Here is a 27,829-nt window from a genome sequence, read left to right as displayed (position 1 = left end):
AAAGTTGTATTTCAGGTGCCTTCATGCCCTAAGGCATTAGGGATGCCACCCCCCCCCCCCCCCCCCCACCACCAGCTGCAGGAAGAAAAACAGGTCTTGCTTGCAAAAAGATGTTATCTCCAACTTCAACTCTGGCACCTTCCTCATCAAATAATACTCTTTACCCTCTTTTTTCACCCTGGTACACAGGGCTTGACCAAAAACCCCCCTGGAAGGGAACCATTGTTGAGTGTGGGGTCAGCTATGCTTATGCCAATTCTGATGTGGCCCTAGAAAATTCATTAATTGCTGGCTATTTTATTGCTAATCAACACTGAAAAAAGACAGTGAGATTAACTGTGTAAAACTTCCTGGCTGAATCATTTGAGATCAAAACGTTGCTCCCTGCAGCATCCTGCCCTCGACTGCAGCTGACAGAAGTGGGTAGGTAAGAGCATCACCCAGCACAGATACAGTCAGGCTTGCTGAGAGCATCTTTTCTCCTTGATTCCAGTGATTAAACCTGGCTTGCTGAGGGAGGTTGGGCATATACAGATTGACAACAGTCCCTAATACCACGGTGAGGTTTTAGGCAGCAATTGTTCCTCATCGATACTGGCTTAAGTGATGCCCTGCTCCCCTGTAAAAGCTCTTGAGGTGATTGCATTTATGTTACTGGAAGAGATAACTCTAAAAAGGAACAGATAACCATACAAAGTTAACATCACTGGGACACATCATCTCTTGAATTATGTAAAATTCTCTTGAAACCACCAACTTGTTTGTTTATCTGTTCCATCCAGCTGTCTGGCATGAAACATTTTTTTAAAAGTTCTATTTTTTTTTTCCTATTTTTTAATAACAGTTGTCCACAAAAATGTATTTATTTGGGTGGTTGTCTGCCTGTTTGTTTGTTTATTGATGCATGCATTTGGTTTGCTGCCTGTCTGCAATGATACAACCCCAACCTGGGAAAGAGTGAAAATACTGACTGAAGCAGTACCAGCAGAAACACAGAGAACATTGCTTGTGGTTGTAAAAGGAGAGTTCTATTTGGAGACAATGCAACACTCTGCAACTGCACATCTGTCTAAGCATTTATAAAGCTGTTCCCATACCTCAGAGAAAGATTGCAACACGCCTCACTCACTGAAATCCAACAAATATGTCCTGGAAAATTGTATTTAGAATAGCCCAGATGGAGATTGTCAAACACTAAATCTTTGTAAGCAACTGATCTATATCTCAGGGAAGAAGAGAAACAAGCAGCACACGCAGGCCACTGCTGGTGAATCACATTTTTCATGGTGCTGTTAATGACTCAGGCACAGATACCTTGTGTAATTAAATTATAAGGAAGCATAGTTTAAGCAGATGGAGCTTGTCAGAATTTTAATATACTGCGAACTGCATTTCCTACTGGAAAGCAGACTAATTGTTTTGGGATGATTTATATTCTGGAGCTATTTTACAGATTACAATCCGCATCTCCGATTCTCATCTTGCCAAACAGCCGTGTCCTGTGCACACCCACCTGAGGGCTGTTCAAATGATGCTGCTTGATTTTTGTTGGTCTCACTGATGTCTCCTGAATCCTCACTTTTGCCTCCATTTCCCCATCATACTATGGATAGGAGCTGTATCAGAGCAAGAGGTTTATTCCAAAGACCTGCAGCAGCTTCCAGTGCAGGGATCCCCAGGGAGTAGCCAGAATTATTCTGATAGTAGCAAAGACCACAGAATTAACACTGTTCTGGATACACAAAGTGCTCTCAAAAGGTAAACAACTAATTGTTGCCCATCTTTTTTCCAGGTAGATGTCAGTGAATGAACAGCAACAGCTCTCTCCTTGTCCCTCGGCGGCTGCAACTCGCTGTCAGTGCTTGCGTGGGGCTGGGTGTGAGTTCAAGGTAAGACCCTGTTGTGATAGATGAGCCTTTGTTCAGTAAACCACATGTACCTTGAAACAGGTTGTAACGTTCTGATTTTGTAAGAATGATTGTGTAACGTACATTGTTAGTTGTTAACGAAGCAGAGAACTGAGTTATAGGTAACTTAGAAGTGGAAACCATAGAAATTAAGTATCCAATGAATGAGCTTGCTGTTAAAGGTGACCAAATATGGGAGAGGGGTCAACTAAGGGACAAGTGAGGAAGAGGAGCAACTTCATCCCATCGACCACTAGGAGGTAGAAGACGACCCCCTGACAACAACTGGCGCATGTGCAGAAGAAGCCTCAGTGAAACAGTCGGGACCCAGAACTAAAGGACTATAAAAACCTGAATTCGGACAGGGACCGCGCGCGCCATTGGAAGAGCTGAGACGCTCCGGCCGCCCAGCGCTGTTTGCTTAATTGCCGCCTGCTAAATTAATAAAATTAAGTTTGTAACTGAATTAACTGGTTCCTGACTGATGACTGGGAAACCCACAATCACACCTGTGAGTCCCTTCTCCGTGGGTGCCTACATGTAAGGCAGTGATTTCCCTTCAGTAACCCATAAGAGAGAACAGTCACTGCCTGGCCAAGGGCACAGAACAGAAACAGCAGCAATTCTGGGGTAGAAAGGGGAATAATATTAATTATAGTCTTAGACTACATGTAAATAAACACAATCAGTTTGGAATGAGTATTTGAAAAGGGTTGCCGAGTAGAGACACTCGAGGTGTTTTGCATGGTCATGTCTCCTCTGACCTCCTGTACATTATAGACCTTTAATTTTACCCACATGCCTTACACAGAGCCCAGAAAAATTATGTAAAATAGAATCACAGAATCACAAGGTTGGAAAAGACCTTTGAAGATCATCAAGTCCAGCCAATCCCATCCTAAGATAAACCATATCCTTAAGTACCTCATCTACCCTTTTTTTGAACACATCCAGGGAAAGTGACTCAACCCCCTCCCTGGGCAGCCTGTGCCAGGCCCTGACAACTCTTTCAGTAAAAAAATTTTCAGTAAAAAATAAACTCTCTTTGTCTACTCTCATGATGTTCTCATGGGCTTAGGATGAGTACCAAGGTTAAGGAGAGAGATGCTGCAGAGCACACCCTCACAGTACCACTCCATATGTAGGACCTGGGGAGCTGAGAGAGGGTCTCCAGAAAGACTGCTCCCCTTCCCAAAAGCAGGGTGAGCTGATCTGGAGGTGTATGGCCACTCTTGAATACAGATTTTCACAGTCTCATCATGTAATTTATTCCTCTTCCTTTCTTCCCCCACATAAAACTCATATTATATGAATCTAATGCAATCAGCAATAATTAGTATTTACCCATTATGTCTGGGGATCTCTGAGATAACTGTGGGGAGTTGATCATCCATCCCTCTGACAGCAGCATGCCATCCAGTCTGCAAACCTTGGTCCTCATGCACACCCATCTCAGTGAGGGAGCCCCAGGGGTGCTGGGGGTGTTCTCCCCGTGGGGCTCTACAACCCTCACCTCTAAGCCTCTTTCCCCTTCCTCCCAAAACACAGGTTTTCACCTCCTCACTGCCTGGTTTTGATTGCTCAGACAGCGGAATACAAAGAGGTGTCCACCCAGAACTTGCTTATAAATCATCCTTGTTTGGAGGTGAGGCTGCACAGATTTCATTGGACCATTTTCCTACCTTTTCTTCTTTTTCCCTTCCACATCTCCTAATTAAATCATGCATTTACATAAAAAGTCTTACAGTCCAAGGCATAATCACCTCACTGTACCGAACAAGTCACAGCCTGTGCTTAGATTATTACATAGCTGCTCCACATTAAATTATATTCACAGCTATTAAAGGTGAAAGCAGAAGCAGTGCTGAGGAACACGTGGCTACTGCAGGGTGGCAGTAGCCTTACAGAAGGCATTACAAGCTCCACAAGGTCATTTCCAATTCACCACGCCTAATTAAGTGGTTCTCAGTGTTAAGAGCTGAAAAGCCATTCGAAGTAGTTTGTGCATCAGCTTTGTTAGGTGGAATATTGGCTGCATGGGGGTAAAGGCAAATAAAGGGGAAGGGAAAACTCCCTACATCTTAATCAGAACATGATCTAAAGGAAAGCTAATTGTAATGATGCCTTTTTATCCTAGTTAACAGATTGCATAAGGGGAAAATATGCTTTGCCATGCCAACTTAGGGGGCCTGACAAAGCCAAAGCAACTTTTGCACTGTTACACCTCTGAAGAAGTCACCTCTGGAGTCACCTTCCCTGGATGTGTTCAAAAGAAGGGTAGATGAGGTACTTAGGGATCTGGTTTAGCTTAGGATGGGATTGGTTGCACTTGATGATCTTCAAAGGTCTTTTCCAACCTTGTGATTCTGTGAAAAGAGGGTGGGGGAAGAAGTTTGTGTTGTCCCTTATCCCAACCCAGGAGGCTGCTGGAACCACAATCTGATATTGGGCTGAACCAACAAAATCCAAGATTTTAACGTTGGCTGTGTGAACACACAAGATGCCATTTCCATCACTCCATCCTCCTTCCTTTGAATCTGTGAATGTACTGTGGATGAACACACAGGGAACTCCAAAGCAACAGGCATGATGAAATTAAGCTGAACACAGAGGCAACCAGGCTGTACGCTTCATCCCCAACAGCAACACCTGGAGTTTAACTCCCTTCCCTCAGCTCATGGCAGCTGCAAAGAATCATTTTCTTTAACCCCAAATATGCTGGTTTGTTTTTTTCCCAAACATTTCATGTCAGTTAGATGAAAAAAGCATTTCTCCAGGACTGAGATTGTCTCTGGGAATTTTACCCTCTTCCTAATAACAAAGATGTTCCTATTGAGATATTTCCTTTCATGTCATTGAGAACTGAACTAGAATTTTTTGATTTTTAAATTTTTTTCATCCCAGTCACCTTCTCTACTACACAAAGTGCCCAGTCTCACCAAATTCCCAGGAACATGATTTTTTCCAGCATTTCTTTCCAGGAGAGCCTGTATTTCTCTGCCGGTCTCCCAGCCCCTCCACGGGCAGCTGGGGAGTGATTCCTGCCTGCTGCAAGATCGGTATGCAGAGCCTGTCCTCACAGCAGACCCAGAGCCAGCAGACTGCTTTCCACCCAGGTGACCTCGATAAATTTATCTAGCCAGCTGCAATTAAAATGAACTGAGCAGGTCTGCTCTGAACCAGGACATTTAGACCCTCTCAGTAGACAGCGTGGGGACATTCAGCATGAAAATGCCAGAGATAAATTTCCTTTGTTTTATACAATGCAGATAATTAAATGTGTCTCAGCTTGTCCCCACTTTTTCCCTTCTTGGTGTGAGTCACCATGGTGGCACAAGGGAGACATTGGTGGAGCAGCCCAAATCCAACTGTGGTTGGAGTTAGAGCACGTTGTAATTTATATAATCATTCAGTTTATTCCCAAATGGAGCTGCCCATGGAGAAGAGAATAAGAAAGGGGCAAAGAATAGAGATTGAAAATACTCTAATAAGTAATTATTAATCAAGTCCTGACCAACTTGCTGTTTGCAGCTTCACCTTGGTGTCTAGAACCAGCTTTGCTTTAAAGAAATACAAAGAAACCTTCCCAAAGAAACCAGGGGTTTTGTTCCTTTCCTGAAGTAACAGTTTGTTGTATTTTAGCATCAGTGGTAGAACTTGAGGAGTTTTTATGTCTGCAGCTGCTGGCTGCACCTCCACAGTCTCATCTGACACAATTCAACAGGGTGTTTGTGACTTGGGAGCAGCAGCACACGCTTACGCTGCCTGGAAATCCTCCTTGCAAATTTTTCATGGAGGTCTGAGCTCTGAAATCCCACAGGATCCAGTTTCCCATTTCCCAGCCCCCTCCTCTGTGCTTCTCAGACCTGTCCGTGGCAGGGGAAGGTGCCTGGCTGCCTTTCACACAGGATGGATGTGCCGACCGCCGTTGGCTTTACGCCACAAGCTGGTGAAGCAACACACAAAGCCAGAGCTGCTGAACTGATGCTTCAGGTGGCTCTTTAGCTGAGTGGATGCTAAAATACCTGCAGCAGTTAGAAAATGCCATGCCCAGTGATCCACTGCCTCCTCCAGAATTATTCAGGCTCTCCCCTATTGATGAGTCCTGCGGCGTTCAGCGGGTGCGGCGGCTGCACGCCAGGCTGCTGGTTACATGGGTTAGGGTAGAGATCTTGTCTGTGAGAGTATCCCCTGAAACCCCAGCACTGTGCACAGGGATCACACATCACTTGGCTGGCACGGAGGATGCTCAGAGGCTGCGTGAGCTAAAAGCAAACCAGTTAATGTCGACACATCAGCTTTTCGCTTTCATCTGATTTTCTTCTTCACAATGTAAAATGGGCTTTGCTGCTCGTCTGATTTCACTGGAGAGTGGGGAATGCAAAAGTTTATTGGACAGTTCTGTCACCCCAGGCTTGCAGAGGCACTGGTGGAGTGGGCTCTGCCATGTGTGATGTAAGGAAAACAGTGCATGTCCCCCACCTGCTCCCACCCTGCATGGCCACAGCTTCACAGGGTGCATCACCAGTTGTGTGTTCAAATGCTGTTTTCACCTAGAAGTGGCTAAACGGACTCTACATAAATTTTAAAGTCAGGGTTACTGCCCTGCATACGTGGCTGGCATCAGGACTGTCCCTCCAGAGTGAATTTCTTGCAGCACAGTTAGGAACAGCCTGGAATTGTTGACCATCAGCTGCCCCCAGCCAGTCCCTGTGGGATGCTCTTTGGTCAGAGTCCCAGTCCCATCCAACACAAGTGCAACAACAGTGTGTGTAATGAGCAGAGCACAGCGATCAGCACATCACTGGAGGTATTTATTGATGTTTTCTCCTCCAAAGCTCAAATTCATTGTGCGCCTGGAAAGGGAAATCAGACGAGTTTACAGACAAAAAGGAAGCTCCCAGGGAGATGTTGGAAGTGGGATGAGTAACCAGGAGTTACTGTCTTCCTTGCGCACGCCTTTCAGTCTGTGCCTTGAGGTGGGATCCTGCTCTGCATGAACTACTGCTCTGAGCTGGTATGTCATTTGTTCCAAAGGGCTGTGGTTGTATTGCACTGCAGGGAAGGGAGAGGGAGAGCACCAAAGCTAATTCCCCTACAAAGCCAGAACAGGCTCAAACACTAAAACTACCATTTCCATGTTATCAATTTGGGGAGCAGGGATGGCAACAGGAACTCCTTTGGACTCTGATCCAACTTTATGCAATGTATCTCCCAGCAAGGGATGGGCTTGCTTTTTGTAAGGTCAGGGTTTGGAGGGTTAATGTTTATATGGAGAAAAAAGTATTAATGTGTAAGGTTGTGAGATACACTCAGCGTCAGCTGACGGTCGCTGTGCACCTGAGCCAAGCACCTAAAACAAGGGGCCAGCGCCTGGCTCGGCCAGGGTTCCTTGTGCATTGCTCTGGGGCAAAACTGAGGCTGAAGTTGATGGAATGATGAGGTTTATGTGGTTAAAGGCTCTGGGTTGCTACCTGCAGACTCACACATGCAGCTGTGGTCATGCAGGCCCTGTACTTTAAATATCAAACCCAGCCTTACTACTCTCTAAACTCTACTCTAGACAGGCTTGTTGTTAAGCAGCCTCTGTGCTTGAAGTGCAACTCAAGATTTTGTCCCCATCCTTTGGCTACTTATGTTTCATGTGAAGCGATTTTATGCAACAAAAGAACCTGGTCTTTGATGAGGGAGATGGACACCAGCCAGGGCAGGATGCCAAAGCCTTACCTGCCATGGACCTTGGATTAGCTTGGCAGTTAGTGACGTGCTGTAGCTTTGCACAGGATCTCTTAGCCTCCACAGTGAGACACTGCATTGCTTTCACACCCTCACCCCAAGCCCATCGTCCCATGGAGCTGGCAGGGAGCCCACCGCCGCCTCCTGGCACCTCCCAAGCTGTAAATTGCTGGGGTTGGCTCCCATGTGCTGCATCCGCCGTGAAAAATGAACTTTCAAATAAAGAAGAAATGCAGTCCTATAAATCTGGTGAGGAAAGGGAGAGGAATACACTTTGCACGTGCTTTGGTTGTAGAACAGGCGATTCAGCCTCAAAGCTTTTCTTCTAAGAATAAAGCACTCAAAAAAAGAGGAAAAAAAGAAAGAAAGAAAGAAAGAAAGACCTGGCGAAAACAAGAAGCCTGCAAAGGCACGACTTGTGCTTTTTCAGCTCTGTGCAGAGTGATGGATCAGAGTCACAAAACTTCCTCTTCCCTGCTACACAGCCCTGCTCTCTGGTGCACTGAGGAGGTCAATCAGCCCAGCTCTCAGGCTCGGCACGGAGCAGAGCTTCACCCAGCAGAACGCAGAGCGCTCCTAAACGCTGGGTTGGGCCATTTTTCACCTTGTTCCGAGCAAAAGGAAACTGCCTTAATTTCTCTGCTGTTATATTTCCCTCATTATATTTATTGTTTCTTACTGGGCTCGTTTATTACAAATGCATATTTTGCCTGGAAGTTGGTTTTCCCAGCAATTCATCATTCCTGGAACTGCTTTGCTTTGCTTCCCCAACCCGCAGCCTGAAGCCTGGCTCATCTGAATCGCTTCTCTTTTATTATCCACTTCCCTTTTAGCTGTGGTTTTTGAACAGAGCCAGAGCTCTGCCAGCCTGATCATCCCCAGTGCCTCAGCACGTGGCTGTGTTGCAGGGGAGAAAAGGTCTTGAGGTCTCATCCTTCAGCACTGAGCTGAAAAGGTGCATTTATGTCTTTGCCCAAGTCTCATTTTCTGCCCGTTGCTCTTTGAGCGCGGTATCTCCAGGAGAAAAGTGTTCTCTTTAGATGGTCAGTCAAGAATTACAGCTTCTTACCTTACCTGAGTGCTCTTTTTTGCACTTCTCTATGTTTATTCCTTCCTTTTGTGGATGGATGGATGGATGGATGGATGGATGGATGGATGGAGCAGATATTCAGTGAGTAAAACACTTGCAGTAGGAAATGGTAATGTTAGCCTGAATACCTAAAGTGTTCTGCATTCATCCCCAGTAGTACCTTCCTCTGCCAGTGCTGTGTCTCCCCTGGGCTAGCAACAGAGCAACCATCAATTCACAAGCAGCTTTCAGGGGAAATTTAGCCCTTCCAGTCCAAAACTGTGATTCCCGAAATTGTTCAGCTGTTACTAAATGCTGGAAGTGTCTAAAATCCATCAATCTGCTGCTTGTTCTTCAAGCAGGACTGGCTGTCTTTATTGTGAAAGTCAAAGCAAATTCTGGAGGAAAATTGTGAAGGGGTTTGGTTCCATCCTTACGTCTAAGAGTAGTTACCCATTTTTCTTGTCACTTGACTCGAGTAAGAGGAAGGACACCTGCAGTCATGGCACTTTCTGGCTGGCCTGGTAGCTTTTCTCATGAAAAAAACAACCCTAAAGAGACATTTTTGTAGAATTATAGAATTGTCTGGGTTGGGAGGGACCCCAAGGATCACAGAGCTCCAACCCCCCTGCCACAGGCAGGGACACCAACCTCCAGGCCTGGAGCTACACAAGACTGCCCAGGGCCCCATCCAACCTGGCCTTTAACACCCCCAGAGATGGGGCACCCATCCCCTCTCTGGGCAGCCTGTTCCATCCCCTCACCACTCTCTCTGGAAAGAACTTCCTCCTAATATCTCATCTCACTCTTCCCTCCTCCAGCTTCACTCCATCCCCCTTATCCTGCCAGTCTCTGCCCTTTAACAAGCTGGTTCCCCTCCTGTTCCTCTGCTCCCTTCAGGGACTGGAAGGCTGCAATGAGGTCCCCCCACAGCCTTCTCTTCTCCAGGCTGAACCAGCCCAGCTCCCTCAGCCTCTCTCTGTAGGGGAGCTGCTCCAGCCCTCTGATCATCTCCGTGACTCCTCTGACCCCTCTCCAACAGTCCCACATCTTTCTTGTATTTTCTTCTTTTTGCAGAGTAATTTGTCAAGTCCCCACAGAAACCAAAGCACTGTGGCTCATCACCCTTCTCTCAGAACTGGTTATTTCAGGGAGCCTTCCAAGCTCCTGATCCCCATCCATCCGCTCTCCGGAGGTTTAGGCTGGTCTGGGTGCTCTGCTCAGCTTCTAGCACAGGTCAAGATGCTTTTGCTGCCAGTGGGTGTTTATCGGGCTGCTGGCCTGGGAGCAGAGTTCATCATGAAAGCACATTGCAATCTCAAGTATATTGTGCCAAAATATCTCTTTCTAAAGAGCAAACAGATCAAACCCACTTCCACAGTAGCTAAAGCATTTTGAAAAGTTGGTACATAAGCTAAGAAAGTCATCACTAGAATAATTCTTAGCTTGGAGATTAGAGCCTAATGAACTTTTTTCTTTAACTAACTCGATTTCTATCCTCAGCTGCCTAACAAGGAAGTAGTTGCAGGGGTCATTTTGCCTGACTTTTGTGTGACTTTATTTTAGACTTGGTTGATCTGAGGTTGGGCAGGAAGGTTTAGTCCACTGAAACCAGAATTAATGAGGACCACTGTGTTGGTCTATGGTGTCTTTGTGCCAACTACACTTTCATTTCAAATTAAAACTCTGCCTGTTCTCCAAAAGTCTGTCTAGCTTTGCCCACGGGTCTCCTGCACATCAGCAGCAGCATGGTTCCTCAATGTTACCTTGCAAACCTCATGTATGTGGGAATTACTATGAAACAAAAATAGGCTTGGGCTTGTTCACATCCACCTGCTGTTTTCAAGATGAAAACACAGAGGAAGGCAATTTAGAGTGACAGAACACCTTTTAATTAAAAATAAAAAAAAAAAACCAAGTATTTATGGAAAGCTAGAGCATCAGCTGAATTGTGAACCTGAGGAGAAACATGATGTTTTAGAATTAGTAACATTTCCTGTATGGCACAATACTATTAAATACCTCACAGGTCCACCAGGAATCTGAAATTCTCCAATCAATTAAAGCAGTCTAACTCAAGGCAGCAGCATATGTTTGGCTCTTTTTATAAATGTTTTCATGATTTAGACCTTTTTATATACTCTATCTAAATTGTTGAATATTTCTATATTTTTTACTTTTGTGGGTTTTTCCCCCCACAGACATACTCCTGCATCTAGGAGAGACTTGTTTTGGTTTCCCCCAACCTTTTGTAGCTTACCAGGTTTCAGTGTTTCCTTTGCATGCTCAAAACAACCCCGTTGGGATAGATAAATACCTTTGCTGACAGGCGGTGGCTCATCTGCAGCTGCAGCAAGGTGTATGCATCACTCCGAGTCCCATTAACAACTCCACCTCAGTGAGCAGCAGTTTTCCATAGTCGATTCTGACTTCCCCAACTTCTAACAAGCTCAGACAAAAAACATGTATATTTTTCCACTGCAACAAAGGTAATTCTGCAGAAAGGACTGGGAGGGTCTGTCTTTGTTGGGTCCTGTTCAGTCCAGGTGGTGACATCCTCTTCAATGTGCTTACAGACCACAAGCAACCTCTAAGCAAGCACCCTACAAACTCTTTTTAAAGCCTTTTGTGTCTCTGCTCACCAGGTCTCATTATTTACCATCACTTTTGCTCTGCCTGAGCAGCACTACATGTGGGGCAGGTTGTCCCACAGCTGCATCTGTCCACCCTTGCAACCTGATCAATGGAAACACATGATTTGAAGGAGCCTTTCCCAAGCTTGTGCCTGAGATAGGACCCTACAACAACAAGATGGATCTGGCTAGCAGTGTGTTGCTCATCTACTAGGAAGGACATTGGGAACCAATTAAAGGTAAAACATTTTGATATATCAGGAACCTCGTATAATTGCTATCTCCAAGCATGCACTCACACCACTGCCCCCACCTACTCCCAAAATGTGCCTGCAGGACCTTATCCACATCCTCTCCCCAGCCTCCCACCCTACGGGCTGCCAGATTTTTACCTGTGTGTAAAACATAATGTTAAGCATGAGTACTCCACTGATATGACTGGACCCTGCTTTGGCAGGGGGGTTGGACTCAATCATCTCTTGAGGTCCTTTCCAACCCCTGCAATTCTTTGACTATGTGATATGCTGTTGTATTGCCACACTCTGGTGTGGGGTGTGCTCAGGAGCTTCTCAGTTTGGACAATTTTGTAGTTGGTTTAGAACATTTCCAACCTCACTCATGGGTGAGGCAAAACTGAGATGGTGTTCTTACATCAGGAGTTTCCAGTAGGCATTTTTCCTCCTCTCAGTCAATAGAAATTAAAGTAATTGTGGGAGATAAATTGTTTTATGAATATTTTTTTCTGTTGAAAGACAAACAAGCTAACACGCACAGAAGCAATGTGGTTTTGACTTTGTATCTTCTCTTTCAAACTGACAGCTCTGATGTGGAGTTAAATAGGAAAAAAAAACCCATAATTTCAGTTTATTGAAATCTTTAATTTTCAGTCTGCTGCAAATACATTTGTCACGGTTTCCCTTCAGTGGTTTTTGTCTGTGCTCCGGTCAAAACCAGACAGTTTTGAAATTTCTTTGGACACGCTGCTCTGCCCAGTGCCACTGCAGCTGGTCTTACTGGGGAGAGCTGTGTGGGGGAGCTCACCCCATTCTAAATCAACTACTGTGGAGATGGGCGATGGGCAACATGCAATTCAGTATGAATTTTAGGTGAAGCCATTTATTGGGTGAAATCACACAGATTCTATACATTTGTTACTGCAAACGTGGCAAGCTAAAAAGCTGCTAATTGGTTACATACACTGTTTATACCCCACTGCTTGGTTAGATTATAATGAGCTTTGATAAACATATCTTATAGCTAAGTATCATTAGTTAACCTTTGATGCCTAAAAGCATCCTCACACCTGCTGTTTTGACCATGGCTGGTTCTTAACATGTCCCGTTACTCCCAAGTCCCTTCCCATAACTTCTTCTTGGTTTGGGGCAGTCTGTACCCCTGTCATCAAGGCCACTGTGTTTTGAGAATGTGATGATCAAAATCCTCTCAGCATGAGTAACTTTTCCTGTCTCATGGGAACACAGGGATGTTGTCAGGGCCTATGGCTTCGGTGAAGAGAGCTAGGCCGCAGGCAGGCCTGCTGCCTTCCCCGACACAGTACTGTAGAATGCAAACATTTCCAGCCTTGACCTTGTGCAACTTCACATCCTGAGGCTGGGAGGTTTCCCAGGCAGGGACTTTCACCAGGCTTGGACAGCTCAGGGCTCCCTAAGTGAGCACGATTAATCTCTAAGCTGTAAGAAGGCCACCGCAGAGTCCTATTAGCAGGGAAACTGCTTTGACTCAGAAGGATCAATAACACTTATTTGCAAGTGTTTAGAGTACATTATTTGCATTTGTGAAGGTAATGAAAAAACTATTGAATTTTAATTAGCATTTTCTGGCTCTTCTGGGAGAACTCTGATTCAATCTACAGATACTTCCAGCATTGTGGGCAAAATTCAGAATAATTCCTGATGTTCTGCCATAACAAAAACCACCTCCAAAGCATAGATTTCCATAAACTACCCACTGCCACAAGTTATTACAGAACCATAATAATGGCTCTATTGTACTCTAAATTGTTTTGTCATTTTAAATTTCTGGTAGCTGCAGAGAAGAAAAATTAAATAAATAAAATGACCAATTTTCTTTTATAAAAACCAAGCTTCAGCTGTGAAAATGATTTTTTTTTGTACTCCACATAATAACATTTAGATAAATAGATCAGCTTTTTCTCTACTATGTGCTGCAGAATAAATAATTGTACTAAATGTCCGTGTAAATGTTTTAGATAGAAAAATACACAATGGGAAATAATAAATACTGTAAGTCAGAATGGTCACATAATGTAGGATTGCTATTCATCTGATGAGAATGGGTGTAGCGTGACAGGCTTTTCAGGTAAGGAAGATAGAATAATGCACAGATATTTGAAAAGAGATCATAAAAAAAATAAGCAGCAAGGTTGTATTCCCAGGAAAAGTGAAATGCCTCAGCTGCAATGGATGTTATTAATATGTAGGTGGAGTTGAGACATTCGGATTCCTTAACTGCTAGTTCCTGGCTTTGGATCCATTTATATCTTTAACTGTTCTTGACTCTACGCTCCAAGTGGGTTTTAATTTTTATTTTAAGTACATGCTTCCAGACTAGGAATAAGAAAGAAAACTCTCCTTTTTTTGATCATAATTACTTCAGTAATGAGAGTGAAGTGAAGATTTTGACTCATCAAGAATCAATCTCAGTTTCTGGCAGGAAAGACTTGACCCAGCTGGATCTTCAAGCTAGCAACCCTCTGGGCCCAGCATGGAAGTTCTCCAAAAAAAAGGAGCTTCAAGAAAGCCAATGTCATCTGTATCTGGTCCTTAGCTTAGGAGAGCAAACTCCTTCCACTCTGGCCTGGATGGTTGTCTGGAAGCTGGCAAAAATACCGGTGCTCTGTGGGTGTTGTGTGTGGCTTTTCAGGATCAGCAAATATATCCCTGTCTAGGTTAAACAGGAAAAATAGCAGCAGCGTCTGCCTGAATATATCCTTAAGGATATGGATTAGCATAGGAAAGGAACAGTAGGACTCGATGATCTTAAAGGTCTCTTCCAACCTTGTGATTCTGGGATTCACCTGGGCACATGAAGAGCAGGTGCTCTGAGAGATAATCTGTTCTGAGGACTAACACTGCTTGAGAACTGTGAGGAAATGCAATTAAAACTATGAAGATAGATGCAAACAGAGATGAGTGTGGCAGGTCACTGCCACTGCCCAACATAGGCAGGAAAATGCTTGAGCTTTTCCTGAGGCAGCTGATTTCATAGACCACAAAAACATGGTAGGGCCTCTGTGATGGGATTTCAATGTAACACTAACTCAAGTGACACATTGCTAGTCAATTTGGAGACCACAGTGCAGATTCAAGGCGACAGGATTAATATAGAGAATACAGTGACATGATGGCCCTGGCTATGGGAAGGGTCCTGATACGTATGTCACAATCCAGAGCACCTCTGTGACCACAGATCCTCTGGTCCTCCTAGAAACCACACTGAGTAGGGGTGTTTTTAGGCTCATCTTGGGTTGCTCTGAAACCTGGCACCTGGTGAAACAGCAGGTCCCTTAGAGAAAAACCCTGCAAAGGGATAACTATCATCAGATACTCCTTTTTCCAGTATGTCTTCCACAAAGGGTAGCTGAATGGACCCTACCTTTACTCCACATGCTGTTTGGTCCCAAAGACAAGCACAGATGGTTTATGGCATGTACAGGGGGAGACTTGACTACAGAAGTCGATGTGTCTGGGCTACAGAAGAAGAAAACCAAACCAGACTTTGTGGTGCCCATCTTCCACAATTTCATAGAATCACAGAATGCTTTGGGTTGGAAGGGACCTTAGAGAACATCTTGTTCCAACCACCTCCCATGGGTAGGGTCACTAGATCAGGTTACCCAAAGCCCCGTCCAACCTGTCCTTGAGCGCTGACAGGGATGGAGCATCCAGAACCTCTTTGGGCACCCTGTGCCAGTGTCTCACCACCCTCAGAGTGAAAAACTTCCTTATATCTAGTCTAATTTATGGTTCTCAAACTCTCTGTCAGTAACTTGATCGTGTCTTACACACGCATATTCTGCATTACAGGCATAACACCATCCAGCACCACATTAAACTGTGAGACCTTTGCTAGGTGGTTGGAAATAAGGTGTGTGTCAATAGTTTGATGTAAACAGCTTTGTCTCTACATCCTTGGAAGATGATCCTGAGTCCTGTCTGCTGCCTGCTAAGAATGGCTAGCCCGATCTATTTATTTTCTTCCTCCATTGAAATTCTGCCCCAGCTCCAGTCCCCTCGTTGCGAGCATCCCCATTCATCAGCTCCCTCATGCTGCTTCAATTAAACCCTATCGCGCTCCGAGGCGGTGGAGCATCCTCTCTGGAGAAGAATTACAATTGGGTAAACAGGTCTGTAAATACGCTGCTGTGGATAAATTGGCCATCAGTGTGATAGAGAGAAGTAAAGTAAAATGTGTGATTACAGCTAGTTTTTATGTGCTAGGGAGCTGCTGAGACATTACTGGGAGCAGGAACAATGTTTTTGCACCCTGTGCTTATCTGGCAGTTTTGTACCTATTTTATATTAGCTATTTTCAGGCAAATGTTCTATGTCTGACTGATACTCCTCCCTTGGAAAGCTACTTTTAAAATAATCTTGACCTAGATTTTTTGGTAATGAAAAGCAGCCGACAGTGCCAGGAAATGTTGTGCTGTTAGTGACAGTTCATCTCCATTCCTTAAACACAGTTCATTTGAAAGAGATGCGTTTAATCCACGGCAGAAGACTGATGGACAAGCACTTAGACTTCAGGCTCGTGTGGATTTCAGGCTGAGTGCTCGGCTGAGCCAAGCTCCTGCTGGCAGAAGAGAGGGCTCTCTTCTTGCAGAGGTTATTTCTGGTCACATCCATGCTTGGTTTCAGAGTTGCTAGAGACAGTAGGATGCAGAGCTGCTTTTTGGTCTCTTCACCATCATCCAGGAGGCCAGGGCAGTGCTCCTTGTCCATCTCACTCCCTCTAAAGCTGATCCCAAAGCTTCAGCAATGGAGAAGGATAATCTCTTTATTCCAGTTCACTGGCCAGGAGGACCTTTGGGCTGGGGGTCAGCAGTTTGCTATCCATTTTGGCATCCTGGGGACTGAGTGAGGGCAGTTTGGTACCTTATGCCAAAATTAAATTAGTGACTGCCCAAACCCCTTTCTGATGCCCCCAGAGGGATCTGTACACTGCTCAACTTGCATATTTCAAATAAATCACAGAATCATAGGGGTTGGAAAGGACCTCAAAAGATGGTCAGGTCCAACCTGATGATACCAAAGCATCCTCATAGTACTATTTTCGTTATAGCACCATGTCCAAGAGTGAGGATAGAGCACTTAGGGGGAAAAAAAACATTTTACTTTTTAACAGATCAGCCTTGCCCCAAGACAAGGATGTCACAAAGAAGCCCAGAAATCTACCACAGCTCTGACGTGGTAAATGGCAAATGGAGCAAACCCCCCCAAACATGAAGCAAAGAAGCCTGACTGCCAAGCTGAAGGCATCTGCTGAGTCTCCTTCGAAACGCTGAGTTCAGCTGAACTCCCCCTCCTGAAAGCAGGGAAATGTGCAATAAATAATTAAATTACGACTTTATTGTCAAAGTGAGTTTCCCAAAATAGAAATGTTTTCAGAAAGAATTAGCCCTGTTCACAGGAGGTGGGTCCTCTGGAGCATGTTAAAAATGCTGATTTGGAAAGAACTTGAACTGCTTGTTGCTGGCAGCAGGGTGAGTACCTGGGGGTGAAGCTGATCCCTCTCCCAGTCTTCTCCAGCATCTGCTGCTCCTCACCCGCAGACAGGACACCAGGATGGAAGATCTTAAGGCACTTGATACCCACTGATAGGTGTTTATCTGTTTCCTTAAGCAGGTGAGGAGCAGATGTTACCCATCCCCACTGCATCCTGCCACATCTGCCCAGGTCAGTGTCATGGTGTGGGGGGGCTTGTACGGGGGAAGTGATGGAGGAGAGCGTTAAAGCTGACGCTGTGCCTCTACCATGACTCTTCAATTATGCACTCTCTAGAGCTGGATTTCACTTTCTTCAAGGTCATAAAATGTCATGGAACAACCTTACTTCTGTGGTGACCTCATTTGCTTTCTCGCTCCTGGCTCAGTGGTGCTTGTGGCACAGCAATGGGCTGGCTGTTGGCTGCAGCAACGAGGGGGCCCCAACACGTGCCCAAGATCTGCGATCCCTTCAGGAGCCTGGGAGCTTGCTGGGCTGACTGTGCATCTTGGCAGCATTCATTCCACCTCCTGGATATTGATATAGTTTGCTCATCCCTTCAAACCTGTCAGGATGCATTTCTCTGGGAAAAAAAGGGGGGGAAAAATCCAATATCTGAATGATTTCCTTGTACTGTCTGTGCTCATCTTGAAATCATCTGTGGCCCTGTCTCTATGAACACGGGGTATAACAGCTCGAGAGGAACTGGGAATTGAGTTACTCTGTTCCTGGTGTGCTGGCTGGTTGACCTGCCTTTCGCTGCCGCCTGTTGCCTGTGTTTGAACAGGAATTTTCTTGTCTGTGTGTTATCCTCACAACACCCAGAGCTTATGGACAGTATATCCATAAAGAAATAAAACAAAGCACATGAAATCTTGTTCTTCCATGGCATGTTTTGCCTGGGAGATCTTGATTACGTGTCTTTGCAGGGGTGAGAGTTGAACTGCAACAGTGAGGCCGGCGCGTTCGATGGATTGAATTTTGACAAGCTGCAAGCTGTTTCTGTGCAGCTCTATGAAGGCTGAAGAATCCCAGTTGTTATGATTTGAGTATGATCTGACACTGAGACAGCTCTGCATGGGCCAACCGCACCCATCAGAGCTCCCAGCACTGCTCTTCCATGGCCTTGCTTGAGAGCTGTAAATACTGCTGCATTAACTGCAAGCAAGCTCTGTGAGTAGGGTTGATTAAAGAGTCCTGGTTAATCTTTTCAGTCTGCCTTTCTTACAGTTTGAAATTCTGTATTGCCTTCCTTCTTCACCTTTTTCACTGTGGCACAAGATTCAAGAGGAACATGCAAGGTTCTCGTTGCCAGGTGAAACAATACTGCACTGTCTCCCAGTTGTCCTCACACAAATCCCTCAGATGGCTGGTTATTTCAGCCAGTCTTGCATAAGATGCTCCTTGTAAGGTGTTTCACTTTCCTGCAGGAACCTGTAGCTCAGCAAAGTCCCTACCCTGAACAGAGTAGTTATCCAGTGGAGCTGCCTCATCTCTTTTAATGTTTGTATATTATGCAGTGAGATGTGATGCAGGACAGCATACAAGTCAACTCACATGGGAAAGATGGACCTCAGAAGAAGCTTACACCATGTTGTGGGGGAGATATCTTGTCAGGACCAGAGACCTACCAAATGTCAGCAGAGTACTGCACACTGGTAAGGTTGGATCCTCTCCTTGGTTACCCAAACACCAATTAGAGGAGGACTTCCCAGGCTTGGGATTGCTGGGAGGTATTCACTAGTTATTTGTAGTCTTTGATGGATACTTTTAGATACCCTTCCTTCTAGCCCCAGGCATTTCAGGTGCTTAATTCTGTGCTATGAGTTTAAGAGATCACTTCACTCATTCATTAAAAATAACATCTACCATAGCAAGCCAGCTCAGATAATCAGTGAGCTCTCTGTTTTGTCTCCTGTACTACCAACAGGGAGAGACTACAAGGGTGTGTAGAGAATGAGCCCTCCTGCCCAACTGACACAGCTGGCATGGTGTGGGGACATACACATAGCACGGGGCAGCGTGGTGCAGTGCTCCAGGGAAGGGGAGCAATGAGGAGCATCCCTTCAGCATGTCAAGTGACTCTGCAAAGCGTGCATGCTGTACAGGCTGCTGTGTTAGAGGATTTAAAGCAAGCATTGGAGTAGCTAAACACATGCAAATCTGTCTGGGGAGATGCATGGCAACAGGAACATGATGCCATAGTGGCTGTTGTCAGGACACCCTTGACCCGTGGTACTTGCTGGAGCTGCTGTCAGGAGGACATAACCTTGGCAGGGTTACTCCCTCCCCCAGAGAAGTTTTACAAGAAACATGTGCAAAAGGCAAAACCAAGGAGCCAAAGAAATAAAACCCTCCAAATATTGCTGGTGTTTCCTATAGGATTGGTCTCAGTGGCTCAGTGTCATGAGCCTGGAGAGTCCACCAGGAGGGGAATGGTGCCGGAACTGGGACCATGAGTGAACACACTTGAGAGCCACCAGTGCAGTGTGCGTAGCATGTACCTTTTGCATTAGCTTCTAAGTGCATCAAAACATTAGTTTCCAGCTCTGCCTGAAAGCTCTCCTGCCAAACTCCCCAAAGGATCTGCATATTCAAATCACTCAGGTATTCACACTCTTCTTATGCAAATTCAGTTCTGAATTAAAATAACTTGTGCAAAATCGTGTAATGTATCTGTCTTTCTGTTTGCTGTTGCCTGAGCTCTCTCTTTAATGAGTGCTGGCTGGGATAAACCAACCAGAGGATGCTCTGTCTGTGAGTAGGTCATCAGTCAGTCATTAGTCATCATCTGGCATGACAGCTCACCTCTGCTGATGTTTTAGTAGTCTGGGGAACACAGCCCAAAAGCTCAGCTTGGGAGGAAGCCATCAATTTTGTGGCCTCCACCACCTTGAATGAAAATGAGCTGGGAAGGTGGGAAGGGGAGAAAGCTCTCCTGCCATTTGGAGAGGTGATCCTCGTTTGCAATGCCACTTCAGGGCCCGAGGCTGTGATGCTGTGATGCTGCTTAGCAACATTTCAGCTATGGTCCTTGGTGGGTATTTTCACTGTGATCTTCAGCAACTGTTCTGCTGTAATAGAGAAACCCAACACGTGTTATTTTACAGCTATTTTCTTCTTCTGATCACCTTCCTAAAGCGTGGTGGTGTTTTTTTTTTGGTATTCCTAAAATAAATTCCTCTGCTGAGCTTTGTGTTTCACTTGAAAGACAGCAACCATTTATTTAATTATTTTTTTTCCCCTTCCCATCATGGAAAGGTCATGAGCAATAAGAGATTTCACATTGGCAGCATCCAGCGGTCCCACTAGCACATCCAACGCTATTGCTGACCCGGCCTCAGCTCCCTCATCTCTCACCTTAGCCAGAAGATGCTCCCCACAGGCACACAGAGCAGCTCTGCTCCAATAACAGGGCTGGCATTGCTCCATTTTTCTGCTGTACGTTGTCTAACAGTTCCCACCTCTGATCTGTGCTGTTTCCAGCCTTTCAATTTACGTTTCACAGCTGGCATTTCACCAGGCTTTCGTTGGGGGTGGTCAGTGTGTATTGGGGGTATTCTGGATTTAAGCTCTGAATCTGCAGAAGGGCTTCAACAGAATTGAAACCTGAACTTTCCTTCCTGCATCTGAACAGTGCTTCTGTTCCTTCTTATGCTTCTGAGTTTATCCAGTGAAATCTTTTCCAGAAGAACTTCTTCCTGGTGAGGGAGCCCTGGGACAGGCTGCCCAGGGGGTGTGGAGTCTCCTTCTCCGGAGAGATTCCAGCCCCATCTGGACACCGCCCTGTGTGCCCTGTCCTAGGGACCCTGCTTTGGCAGGGGGTTGGACCCCATGGGCTCTGGAGGTCCCTGCCAACCCCTGTGAGTCTGTGAAATGCGCTGATCTTTTGGGAGGTTTTAAGGGAATAGAGGAATGTGCCTATTGGCATTTTGCCACGCTGCAGACCTGGGAGCTGATGTGGGGGTTTGAAAACTGGGGATCAGAAGAGCTGCAGTGCCAAAAGGGTGTCGCATCTGGAAGGTTCTCAGCTGCTGCAGCTTGTGTTTTGCTGCTCTCCTGTACATCAGGATCTTTCGGGGTGGGGTGGGGAGGTTGTTTGGATTGGGTTTTGTAAATACAGTTCCTTTGCCTCACATGCTCATGAGGCTGTTTAAGAATCCTCTCCTTCCACTGCTCTTTCTGTGACACAGAAAAACCCCACCCATAAAATCTGTCCCCTACGCTGCTGTGAGTCTGTGAATCTCTGCCATTCTGTACTGCACCATCCTTCTTTTCTGGAGCCACCTGTTCTCTTAGAATCACAGAATATCCTGAGCCGGAAGGGACCCATAAGGATCATCAAGTCCAACTCCTGGCTCCACACAGGACCAGCCAAGCCAGAGCATGGGGCTGAGTGCATTGTCCAGACTCTTCTTGAACTCTGTTAAGCCTGATGCTGTGACCACTTCCCTGGGGAGCCTGTGCCAGTGCCCAACCATCCCCTCAGTACAGAACCTCCTCCTAATATCCAACCTAAACCTCCTCTGTCACAGCTTCATCCTGTTCGCTCAGGTTCTATCACCGGTTACCAAAGAGAAGAGATCAGCGCCTGCCCCTTCGCTCCCCCTTGTCAAGAAGTCACAGACCACTATGAGGTCTCTTCTCGCCTCCTTTTCTCCAGGCTCTACAAACCAAGGGACTTCAGCCTCTTTGAATCATGGAATGGCATGGGTTGGAAGGGACCCCAAGGACCACAGAGCTCCAACCCCCCTGCCTCTTGCAAAAGGCTTATTCTTAGGTCATTTGGGAAAAGAACTGCATGTGTCCTACGTGGAAATGATGTTTCTCTACCAAAGAACACAACTGTTTAGCAAGTGACACAGATGGATTGTTGTTCTAATTGTCCAAAAGCTGCATTGCATCCTGGTACCAGCAGGTGGGAAATCCAAAGCTCTTGACTCTCATTCCTAACTGGCACAGGGTTCTGTCCTCTGGGGTATGAGAAGAGCTGGGGACAAACCAAACCACCTGCAGTGAGTTACCACAGAAAATTAATATTTTCAATATCACTTTTCTTTATTGTGTTAAAAGAAAGAAAGAAAATTAAAGTTCCATTCTCATTTTCACTGAAAACATTTGTTAATTAGTTTATTAATATTATTTTTATTACATGGCATTTGCCTCCCTTTTTGCTTGTTTTTAATTCTTTTTTCTCCTCTTTTCTCCCTTTTGCTTCTCTCTATTCTAATGACACAATAAGAATTTAAAATGAAAAAAATAAAACCAAACAAATGTTTTTTTTCAGATTTCATTTTTAATAAAATGCTTAACAACTTCAAAGCCTCTTTCTCTTTGTGCTGGAACACCTAGTGTTTGCAGTGCTTATTCCAGCTCTTTTCCTTGGCTTCTCTACCACTTTCAGGGCTCATACTATCAGAGAGGTCTCAACATGTCCATCCTCCACCTGGTCCTTTCTCCAGCTTGCTTTTGTAGGGATTTCCTCAAGCTTTACTTCACGGCCTCTGACACAACCATCAGAAGTCCACACAGAGCTGCAAGTACACATAAACCACAAAATAATGTGTGAATCCATCTTTATTAACAGCAGGGTAAATACTTCCTGTCGTAGGCTGTACCATGTCATTATGACCAAAGAATGTTTCAGGTCCACCATCACCTGGTGCCATTCTTTGTCACGGCTTTATGAGCTCCTTAATGATGCTGAAGTGGAGAGTCTGGTGTTGGGATAATAAAAGGATTAATTATTACAGCTAGAACAGCCTTGCCCATGCTCAGTGTCCATTTGTGATGCTTGTGGAGGGAGTTGCTTAAGTTATTCTCTGTTCTTGTACATTCCCACCTTCCAAATAGCTCCCCAGGGATCAAAACCATGTCTTTAGGGTGTTGTTAGCCTCACCACCATGTCTCTAATTAAGCCCTGACACCCAGCAGCTTCTAAATGACATATAGTTTTCAAACTGACATCTCACTGAGCTTCCAGCTGGGCCTTTACCTTCTGCTTTGGAAGAGGGAGCATTGATGGAACACTCAGAGCAGCCTGATTGGTGCCCTTCCTACCTTTTGGCAGCAGCCAAAAGAAAAAGAAGTTCATTTTGATTTATTTGGGGTTTTTAACTGTGACAAGGTGTCTCCAGGTAATGTAGATGCACCTTGGCACGTTGTGCCAGATCTAGTCGTTGACCCTTCACCACTGCAACTCAACACTCAGCACTTGAGCTCCTGCTGCTACCCAGGGACAGCAGCTTTAGGTATTGTTTTCCTGGCACATTGAGATCCACAAATCCATTGCTGATTAAGAGGGCGATAGCTTCTCACCCAGGTAGCACTGCACTGAATCACAGCACTGTGTCCTGAGCACCAGATTTATAGGCCAGCCCCATAATGTGTTAAATTGTTATGACACATTTTGCTTGTTTAGAGGAGCTGCAGTTCTAATTAAGATTAAAAACAAGTTATGACTCAGAGTCCAATAAAAATACAATGTGAATTACATACCCTTAAATTTAATTTACTTACCCATGGGCTGAATATCCTCATGAATGTAAGAAATGCAGCAAAACAATTATTCTAATTAAAAGGAGAGATTTGGTTAAGCTAATTTACATTTTTTAGTCCGGTCTCAGATACATCACAGTGTCTCACCAGCCTGTCCATTAAGAGAGAAAATCAAAGTGGTTAAATTGAATTACAGATTAGGATCTTGTTGACAAACACTAGAGAGCAAGAGACCGCCAGGAATAAGCAGAAAAGCAGCTGTAACAGACTCATGGGCAGAATCAGAAGAGTTTTAGAAGCTCCTGGCACTGGTTCAGATGTATGGGTTATACTGTGTGGGTTATACAACCTGAGGTGGCCACTGAGGTTTTACAACTTCTCCTTCCACACAGCACAGACTGCTGGAGCTGGAATGCACAGAGGATAGAGCAAAGCAGGGTTGGGAAACCAATATAGCAGAATGGGGAATCCACCAGTGGCTTTCCTGAATTGCCTCAGTGATGAATTAACTGCCACTGGCTGAAGAAAGCAAGCAGACACATGGCTGCATCCAAACTGGGGACCAACTCAAGTATTTCAGAGGAGCCCTGGAAATGCTGGTTGGTGGAGGCTGGACTTGGAGCTTGGTCCTTAACCAGAGCCAGCTCTTGGGCACAGAAACAGGCACCTGAACCTTTCTGATGATGTATTGCCCCCCTCTCTGGCACACATCATTAGTCCATCAGTGATTTATATGGTGCCACCAGACTGAGCAACAAGAGAATCTTTTACGTGCTAAGAAAATGCAGCACAAAGAGCCCTGGAGCTCTGTGCCTTTTGAATAATTACCACTGATACGGGGATGCTGATTGCAGGAGCTGAATTTATGTGGAGACACCCCCATCTCAACACTGACACATCAATACATATGACCTGGTAAGTGTGTGCATAACTGAGGAAGGTGTGAGAACAAGAGTATCTTCTTTATTGGCATAGACACCATCACAGGCTGCTGTCCAGAGCTTTTGTGACCTGAATTCTTTTATACCTATTCAATATGGAAATGTCTATATAGATCTCATTAAGAGATCATTCTGCAGTGCTGGTACTCACACTGTTAGGTAACCAGGGGAGAAAGGGGGTTTGGAATAGGCAATAGCTAATTGGCTATTATCTATTTGCACTTCTAATAGGGAAGGACGACTCTACATAATGCATTCAGCTGGTGCCTGGTTGGTGATGATCAAGACCACCTACTCTGGTTCTGGTTTCTTTGCCTTTCTGGTCTCTGTAACCCAAAAATTATGATCAATTTAGAAGAAACAGAATGGTAAAGGCAGAATTACATTATTTTGGATGAAAATGTGAAAATAATTCTGCTGGTCACGTACTCACTTGTAAGTGTTAAGACTTTCCTGCTTCCCCTGTTACAGCCTAACCAGCCAAATCTCCTGGATATGCTCTTCTGTCCCCCCCCAAAAAAATCTATTACCATCTTCTGTCCTTCATTCACTACCAGAAAGTCAGTTCTTCTTCCTCTTCTCCTGCTATTTCCCAGCTGATACTGTGCCTTCTGCTGTTGCTGGTCTTTCTCCTGTGCTGTACTCTGCAGGAATACTTGTGCTGCCATTTCAATAGCTATTTTATTACTTTTCCATTTATCTTGAAAAACATGAAGAAGTCCTACCAAGGTGTAACATTTAGGTATCCAAAGGTACAGTGTTTATTCTTACCTGGATAAGCTGGAGAAGTGTGAACCTCATGAGGTTCAACAAGGGCAAGTGCAAGGTCCTGCAGCTGGACTGGGGCAATCGTCATCATCTGTACATGGGAGAGCAGCCCTGCAGAGAAGGACTTGGGGGTGATGGCAGATGAGAAGCTCAACCTGAGCTGACAATGCATGTTTGCAGCCCAGAAGGTCAATCGTGTCCTGGGCTGCATCAAAAGGAACGTGTCCAGCAGGTCAAAGGAGGGGGTTCTGCGCCTCTGTGCTGCTCTCATGAGACCCCACCTGGAGTGCTGGGTCCAGTTCTGGAGCCTCCAGCATACGAAGGACATGGAGCTGTTGGAGCAGGTCCAGAGTTGGCCACGAAGATGACCCAGGGGCTGGAGCAGCTCTGCTATGAAGCCAGGCTGGGAGAGTTGGGCTGGTTCAACTTGGAGAAGAGAAGGCTCCAGGGAGATCTTATAGCACCTTCCCTGAGGGGACTACAAGGAAGCTGGAGAGGGACTTTTTAGAAGGGCCTGGAGTGATAGGATGAGGGAGAATGGTTTAAATTGGAAGGGGGGAGATTTAGGTTGGATATTAGGAAGAAATTCTCCCCTACGAGGGTGGTGAGGCCCTGGCACAGGGTGCCCAGGGAGACAGTAGCTGTCCCCTCCCTGGAGGTGTTCAGGTCTGGGTTGGATGGGGCCTTGAGCAGCCTGGGCTGGTGAGAGGTGTCCCTGCCCATGGCAGGGGGGTGGGAATTGATGATCTTTAAGGTCCCTTCCAGCCCTGACCCTCCTGTGATTCTGTGGTTCTACTCTTGGCCTGTGGGGTGCTGCACGACTTGGAAAATGTACTTTAGACAGAAGTGTGACAGAGAAATGGAGCACAGCTGATTGTGGGAAGGGCCTCTGAGGGTCTGTCAATAAGCCATTACTCGTGCCAAACAGTTAAAAAATGAATTATTCCATTTTTTTGCCTGATTTTTATAATTATTATTTGCTTTTTGTTGTTGTTGAACTGCCAAATAAAGCAATCAATTTCCTGAGAAGTTTCAGAGCTAATTTTCTAGAAAGTTACTACCATTTAGGATTTTTTTCCTAATGAGAAGCGTTAATTATGGGTTTTTTTCCCCATCAGTATCTTACAGCACATGTTCCTATAGAATGATGCTAAACTCTAATCTGATTTTCCATTGAAATCCTTGAGAAACTCCTTTTTTTTATAATTTTGCCATGGCTTTTCTATATTTTATTAGTGTAAAAACGTAGAACTTAACATTCAGAACCCTTGGTTTTGTATTTTTCTTGCAAGTTCCAATTGCTTTTTGCACCAACATTGCAAAGAGCTCCTCTGTGGTGGTTTAACCCCAACCAGTAAGTGAGCACCACTCAGCCACTCAGTCCCTGGTGGGATGGGGGAACCAGAAGAGTAAAAGTGATAAAACTAGTGGGTTCTGATAAGGACAGGTTAATAATTAAAGCAAAGGCTGCACACACAAGCAAAGCAAGACAAGGAATTAATTCCCCACCCTGACTGTCTTGAGGGAAAACCATTGTAATTTGGATTTTAGTCCTTGTTAGATGTGGTAAAAATGGGATTGTATAAAACTAGTTTTGGAGAAAAATTAAGAATTTAATTCCTACAAGCTTTAAATAGAAAATTCTGAATATTCATTTGAGTTACAAAGTAAAAACTATTCTTTCAGATGTCAGTAAAATAATAAAAAAGTGGCTCAGAAACTTTGAGTCTTGTACCCTTTCTGTATGATGCAGCCTCTTCTTGCATCCCCACTTCAGACTCCTTCCCACTTTCCTAACAGAAGAAAGGGAATGAATTTTGGTTCAAGCTTTATTTTTCTTTCAGGTTTATGAACAGCAGAAGTTGTTCCCCAGGCCAGGGCAGCTCTCAGTGGGCTCTGGAGATCCTGAGTCCTGTTACACTGCACCAGATTCATGATTTTCAACCAAGTATTTTTGAACATTAAATTCCAGACACCTGAAAGTGAAACAGCTCATGGGAAACAACTGGCTGGAAAAGAAACTACTCTTTAACATGTTTTTAAAAAGTTTGGATTTGTTTTAATTGGCAGTAAATGAACCACTTAGTAAATTAACCACTTGCTAAACGAGCACAGGACACCATAGTCCACACTCTCCTTTTTGTGGCTATTGTGGATATATGTTTCTTGTGGATACATGTTTGCAATACATTTCAAGCCATTCATTTTCCCTCTTGAGTGTATTTCTCTTTCTTTAAGCACAGGGGTTATAATTAAGCCCAGCAGTAAATGAACAGACTCCAGCCACCTTTGGCAGGCTGAGCTCGGTGCCCGTGGTGGGCAGTCAGGCTGCTGCCTACACCTCTCATGCACTGTCACTAGCTGATCCAGGATGAGAAATAAGTGTTAAAAAATCATTCTCACTCTGTCCTAGACATCCTTAAAGCTGGTGTGGCTGGAAGGGAAGATTTCATCTCTAACAGAACACTATGCACAGCGGAGAGCCCGTGTTTTGCTTTGTATTCAATTTCGATGGGAGAGGCAGAAAATA

This window comes from Gallinula chloropus, assembly GCF_964237585.1.
Source record: "Gallinula chloropus genome assembly, chromosome: 14".
NCBI classification, from domain to species: domain Eukaryota; kingdom Metazoa; phylum Chordata; class Aves; order Gruiformes; family Rallidae; genus Gallinula; species Gallinula chloropus.
The sequence above is the reverse complement of the archived record's forward strand: the minus strand, read 5'-3'. Positions refer to the sequence as shown.